Source organism: Venturia canescens, chromosome 3 (genome assembly GCF_019457755.1).
Source record: "Venturia canescens isolate UGA chromosome 3, ASM1945775v1, whole genome shotgun sequence".
Classification (NCBI taxonomy): domain Eukaryota; kingdom Metazoa; phylum Arthropoda; class Insecta; order Hymenoptera; family Ichneumonidae; genus Venturia; species Venturia canescens.
This window is the reverse complement of record NC_057423.1, coordinates 7885274-7891106: the sequence shown is the minus strand read 5'-3', so window position 1 is coordinate 7891106 and position 5833 is coordinate 7885274.

The following is a 5833-nucleotide window of genomic DNA, read 5'->3' as shown; positions in this document are numbered from 1 at the left end:
CCAATTTTTCGCCGATTTTCTCTCATTTTAAGTCCGTTTCACCTCATGCCAAAACCATTAAAAAATTGGTTGAAAGTGGTTAAAATTCTTCAAGAGTCGAAAGCGATGGGAATGGCGAAGGAGTTTGTGCGAGGGAAATGAACCACCGCGATTGTTGCTTCCAGAAAAATAATTATTTTCATTTCATTTGTACTGCAATATCGCACGTGAACAATGTCACTTGAGGCACTCTTTATGGTAAGAATTGAGTTGGATGGTAAAACAGTGTGTATCAACGTGTGTCCGAAATGTTTTTATTTTGTCTCGCTCGACATGTAGTAGAGACTTCGTGTGCCTGTGAATGTCTCGAAAAAATTCCCAGTGAATGGAAACTACCGTTATGTCGTACGGAAATAGCCGCAGTAAAACGCCACCTGTCGATGTGTAGAATATCTCGCGAAGAAACGTGAGTTGGGTAATTGTTTGGAGCATTAAACTCGTCGGGAAATGCAGGAGGTGTTTTGTTGAAAGTGTGCGAGTTTTATAATTAACGCGCCTATAAAAGCTTCATGCGAGGTGGACGTGTGCGTGGAAGCCGCACGAGAGGAAAATTTTTAGCAGGAAGTGGGGATAAGTGGAGTTTCGTGTCGCGATCGCGTCCGATGTAATCGCCAGTGATCTTGTGATCCTTCGAACCCGCGAGACTTCCAACTTTGTAACGAATTCCACGTGTCATTCAACGAATAAAAGAGCATCCTTGCTCTCGGCATAAATGAGCTCAAATATACCTGACTCGGGAGGTTCGAACGCTGCAAACATCTTCGTATGATACAGGGGGTCTGGAAATTCATACGGAAGTTTCGGAGAATCGCGATGACTCTTGAAATTCTGAAGAGAAAAGTCTCGAGTCGTTTTTTTCTGCGATGTACCGATGCTGAGATATTCGTTGATCAGTGACGTCCAATGACGAGGTGCGCTCGAGTCCGTCCGGAGGAGGGGGAAGGGCGTTGTCGCGCGCTGGCCCCGCCCACTTCGCCCGGACGGCGCTCCGCATTGGCTGTTGTACGAAAAGCTCGAAATATTTCGAGAATTTCATCGTTTGTTCGTCGAACAAAGTTTTTATATGACTTTTGAGACACCCTGGATAAAATTTGGGATCACTCGACGTCCAAGGGCGCCTGGCGGCTCGCGTCGATTCTCATCAACGTGTGCAGTCCCGTTTCAAATTTGCGAGACCTGTCAAATCGCAACGTCAATCAAGATTTCAAGCGAATTGGAATTGGGTGCGATGGATCGCGTTAAATACAAAAGCCCTCCCATATTCGGAATAGACATTCCACTTGGTCGAGCACTTTGTAACCGATGCTTCCCGATAATCGAATCCACCGAGCGAAACGACTCGTGTGCACTATTATTAAATTGAGCACGTAACTACGCTTTTGCAAGATCCTATGAAACGCACATGCGCAACGTTTCTCAGATTCATTCGCAATGCAGAGAGAGAGGGAGAGAGATTAAGGACGAGGATGGAGAGCCGGATCTTATTATTCAGTATTTAAAGGGCTCCGAGGGGCCAAATATGATTGAGATCGATAGGGCTTCGCGCTCGGCAAGAGAGCGAGATTTAACGTGTGTCGTAACTTTGGAGCCAGTGAATTCTTCAACTTTTTGACTTTCTTTATTCCTTCAATTGTTCGTTATCGTTAACAACATCCTGCTAATTACGAATAATGACGGATCATTTAAGGTTGCTGCTTCAAATTTTCGAGGTGAACAGATGTCCATAAAACTGTTTCTATTTGTTGATGAATTAATTTTAGCGAAATTAAACGTCAAAGTTGAGTAAAAATCTCATTTCATTGCATCGGTTGAATGGGACGAAGTCATTACCTTCACTTTTTTGCTTGTATCACTTTCATCAGTGCAGAAATTCATTTGAAAAACGACAGTTCGGATCGGGATGATATACAGAATAATTTTACTGAAAAGGACAGACAGTTTACCGACTTAAAAGACAAGAAATCACCGAAAATATGTGACTGCATCACAATCATATCGGGTTAACTGAGACTGTGGCGTAGAAGTGTGGGAATGCTGCGAGTACGAGATCAACGTGAGCAATTTCTTGACAGGCAGTCGTTGAAAAATAACCTCCAAATACCCCGGCGAAACAAACTCGACAAAACAGCTGAGTACGAAAAAATTACGCAACGTTGCCAAACTTTGTCTTTATTTCAACGCAATTTTCAATAATCGAGAATAAATTTTCTATCAAGCTTAAGTAATTAAAATAAATGTATTTCTGAATAATAATTAATATAATTATTCACACACTTGAAAATTCTCGCATTGCTCATCCGAATGAATAGTAATTGTTCAGTGTCTGTAAGGTGGCATTGCTGACGTCATTCAATGTATTAGCACAGGAGCTTTGTTTCTTACCCCCAACGTCTAAAGAGATTTAGCAACAACCTTAAACACTGTTCTATCAATAATTCACTTTTTTCAACATCCAATGATCTTGGTCGAAATATAATGACGATAATAATGCGGATTCGCTATCAAAATACAATTTAAAAACATCGGAGACTTTCGTGGTTCGTTGTACGTGGTGTGAAAATGGTGAAAAAAAGGTAATGTCTTTGTTAGAAGGAAAGAAGAAAGATCGGAGAAGTCCCGAGAGAAATTGAGGGTCGTTGGACGTGTAAAAGAGAATCGAAGAGAGCGCGAGTTCGTAGGAGAGCTTGGCACGTCGTTAATCTCGTGCTCCAGGCTCTTTTCTTCTCAGTGTTACAGGCAGCATCACGATTCGGTCTCGAGGTCAGAAGTAACTCTCTCGTGTCCCGAAGAGTGCTGGGAGTTCGACGCTTCCCCGTTTATTTATTTTTTTATTTTCTGTTATTGTTGTTGTTTCTCTTTTACGAGAGAGAATCGTTCTTCCTTCTCTCACTCTCGAGGCTTTTCATTATCGAGAAACAAGAGAGCCGTTTCGAAATGTACTTTTAAACGGTCATCACCCGCACAGTGAGAAGCTCTCTTTGATCGGATGGTAATACGATATCGATCTTTAATCGACGAGTCGATGAAACAAAATAAAAAGAAACAAATGTTGTGTGGGGGACGCGGTGAAAAAGAAATTTCTCTGTTCATTTGATGCGACGCGAAGTTACGCGACGATTCCACTTTCCTTTCTTCCTGACTCGTCGAATTTTCTCGTCCGATCGTCATTTCGTTATAAGCGTTTCTTCAAATAAATCGATTTGACAGAGTGGACTCCTCGAAAAAATCTTTCGACCTCAATAAGCCATTATCACGAACAATTCATCGACGTTTCTTCTCACATTTTCGCTTCCTTTTCATTATCATCGTTTGTGGGCGCTCAACGGTTCACTGCAATGTAATAAAGCGCGGGCGAAGTCGTGGGCAGGGCTAGAACATAAAATTCAAAATGTGTAATGTACCCGCACGTGAGTATATGACTATATAAAAGTATGCAAAGTGAAAAAATGAGTACGAATAGCGGACACGAGAGACCAAGCGATCGAGTAATCTGATCCAGAAAGATCCATCGGGAGGATCACCGAGAACCCGAAGACCGCACACGCGCGCTCGTGTCACAAGATCTCCATGCGTTGCAAGTACATCGTGGTCGTTCATATATTTCATGCATGTGGTATCTATAGATATACGGGAATGTGTTGTATGCTCTGGTCTTGGTCTCGCCTGTCTTCTGGGCGAAACCGTCCCAGCTCGCCGGATCATCCGACGATCTTAATTATAGATTCTCCCCAAGAGATCTCGCGAACAGATCTTTGATCTTCTTCTCTCTCTCTCTCTTTTTCTCTTCACGTTCCCAGCCTTCGTTTAATGATTCACATATTCGCCTCGTCGTAGTTTGCGCGTGTGTCACAGCTTCGATATTTCCAACTGGTCTAAAATCTGGCATCCACCGCGTTCATTGTATCAAAAGCGTAATAAAACTATTGTTATTAAGGTAGATCATGTTATTAAGGTATTGTTATTAAGGGGATCGTACTTTATGATTGTCTAAACTGGGTCGATTTTTACTTCCTTTAACTAAAGATATTATCGCTCTAAATTAATGTCAGAGTTATTCATTCAAAATTGCAAATACATTTTCAATTTATTTTTTTGGCGAATTAAATTACAAGCCAATAATTGAATGGGCATCCATGACTGGCAAAACCTAAAAATTCATTCGTCCCTGGCCAAAATATTATGGTATTTTATGTAAAAAATCGCATTACAGAGCGCAAAGGGTAAACACAAAGGGAAATGGATCGAGAAAAAAATGTTAATAAAAAGACAGAAGGCTATGACAGGAATGGGCCAAGCCAAGAGGGAACAAAATGCCGAAATAAGCGAATGTGACGTTATACGAGTGCTCATTTTACCAATTTCGTTCAATCTTTAACGTAATATATCTTTATTACTAGTAAGGTAATCGTCTCGAATTTTTTCCCAGACCTTCATTTTATACTTCATTGTTATTGTGAACGTTTTTCATAAACTTGTTAAGAAGCGTTCATTCTTTATATTGATATTTTTCTTTATACTGAAACACGTTTATCTAGATAACCAATAAGAGGAACCCCTTAAAAATTGATATGCGTGTCGTCAGTCGACTAGCCATTTAAACTCTGTGTAAATTTCAAGACTTTTTTAAGTAAATTGTTTCATGCGTGAACTGCCTTAAAAGTTACGACTAGTTTATATGAACGATAGAAAAAGTGTTGTTGAAACGACAGTTTATCGCTTTCGTAGATATTCGTTGGCGTTCAATTCTCACAGAGCTGTTTACTACTATTATTCGTATTGTTTTATGGGGTATTGATTGAAGTGATTGAACGAATGTGCAAGTTACAGCTGAGAAAATGGATCCACGAGCTGCATGAATTGATCTATAGGCATTGGGAGAGAAAATATCGAGTTCTGACTCGAACAGTAAAGTGCGATTGATCAGAATTTACGCATGCGTATCCACAAGTGTGTCGTGTACCGAGTATTTAAGGTAGACACACCAAAGATCTGTATCGCCCATGCTGTGGTAGAAGAGCGAGGCGCTCGAGAGCTTTCCCTTCAGCCCACGAAGGACTCTTTCGCTTGGTGGACCACGGCGCGACGAGAGGTGCAGCAATAACAGGGAGCAGCTGTCTCGCTCACAGGTAACGCGCATAAAGTATTAATCCCTCGCGTTAAATACCAGTTTTCCTATTTATAACCCCGTTGCGATTTGAATGAATCGCGCTGCTGGAGAGTCAGACCCCCCCGAGTACGAATCGCGAAATGGGCTCCATGTGGCAGGCATAAAACGGACGAGAACATATTTGCAAGGTAGCGACGAAGAAAGAGAAAGAATGAGCTCCGACACCCGGCTTGTTCTTGGCTGATTGAGCTGAGCGCCCACATGGATCTTGAACGGTGCGCAACAACAGGAGACACGGCCACAAAATGCACAGAAAAAAAGGCACATTTGCCGGTGTATTTGCCAGTTTCATGTACAGGGTGTCCGAAAAGTCATCCATTTTTAGTAATGGAATGAAGGGTTTTCGTGATCCTGAGAAGAAAAGTCCTTAGCCATTTTTCCCGATGACGCACCGTTTTTTCGAAAAACCTTGATTCATTGATATCTCGTGAACGGTACACCGGATGGGAAAACGTCTGAGGCCTTTTCTGCTCAAAATCTCGAGCCCAACCGAATTCCATTAATTTTGGGCATCACTTTTAGGACACCCTTTATATTCTTCGCGGGGTCCAGCAAAGGACGACGTTTTTTCTGTCTATATATATACAAATGACATATTCGAAGCCAACAGGAGAGCGCAATTGCGGG